Source organism: Palaemon carinicauda, chromosome 1 (genome assembly GCF_036898095.1).
Source record: "Palaemon carinicauda isolate YSFRI2023 chromosome 1, ASM3689809v2, whole genome shotgun sequence".
NCBI classification, from domain to species: Eukaryota; Metazoa; Arthropoda; class Malacostraca; order Decapoda; family Palaemonidae; genus Palaemon; species Palaemon carinicauda.
The window spans coordinates 226,318,049-226,319,164 of NC_090725.1; the positions used below are offsets into that span (position 1 = coordinate 226,318,049).

Below are 1,116 nucleotides of genomic sequence, written 5' to 3' on the forward strand. Positions count from 1 at the left end.
GAATATATTTAGATAATTCATATCTTATTTGATCTCTGGGAAAATGTATATTTTCATATGATGTATTATGAGATGATAAATTTAAATAAATGTAGAAGCAGGACTCAAGGAGTAAAATTAACTTTCCGCTGTGTTTTTAATAATATAATACTGTAAAATAATTTCAGTGTAGTGTTTACATTGCTCTTCTGAGTATTTTTACATAAATCAGTAATTAGTAAAATATCAAATAGATCACTTTTCCTCTTTTATATGTAATAAATATTAAATTTTGCAATTTTTATATCAAGATAACTTTAGTATAAGGCTGTGATTGAGTAATGAATTGTCCCTAAAAGTATGATACAAATTCAATGATAGCTTTTGCTTCAAAAGCTGAAGTGCTAAATATGAACATGACATGTACCTCTTTTATTTGTTGCACACAGTGTGGGCTGTAATTATAATAAATATTTAAACCACATACATCACTATATCATTAACCTTTATAGAAATTAAATTTTGTCAAATAAATTCAGGTAAAATAAGTTTTTAGCTCTAAACAATAAATTGTAAGTAAAAAAGCTTTATAAAAGTGATTCCTGCCAAAATGCATCCAATATTTAGGTACTTGTTCATATCTTGTTTATGACTTGTTTTCCCTTCTTATGTTGCTTTGCATTTAGCGGCCTTCCTTATCTACCTTCATCGAGAGAAGCCGCTTGCAGTTTTTGCTATGAAAGAGTATTACTCAGCCTTGAACTGGGTCCTCAGGCTGAAGAGCTTGGACATCTCCTCCTTGTGGAAGTTTTCCTCAATCCTGAGGAATTTCAAGCATTCCTATAATCCATATAAACTTAGGCTCCCAGAGTGGGTTGTGACTTGTCCTAAAGGCTCTGCTACTCCCGCCTATCAAGACACTGAAAGGGTCGACTGGAAAGGGATCTCACCCTTAAAGACTATTCAACAAGACGTTCGAACTAGACCCTGGCTTCCATACTTGCTCAGCAGAGATTTCTCTCCAAAAGGTATGGTCACGTCAGTTCCTCTCATTGACCCTTCAATTTTATGTACTGATAGTAAGTCTTCCAGTGTAGAAAGACATTGCAGAAAGTACTTCCTTTTCAGCCCAAAATA

The 1,116-nt window shown here is 33.2% G+C and overlaps 1 protein-coding gene across 4 annotated transcripts in view; it reads left to right on the plus strand.

Moving 5' to 3' along the window:
• LOC137654075 (torsin-1A-interacting protein 2-like) overlaps positions 1-465 on the plus strand; it is a 104,229-nt gene extending 103,764 nt beyond the window's left edge. For all 4 annotated transcript variants that reach the window (XM_068387716.1, XM_068387724.1, XM_068387721.1 and 1 more), the window contains exon 5: positions 1-465. This exon is cut by the window's left edge and continues 400 nt beyond it. The gene's annotated coding sequence lies outside the window, so the exon portion shown is untranslated.
• The last annotated feature ends 651 nt before the right edge of the window (positions 466-1,116 follow it).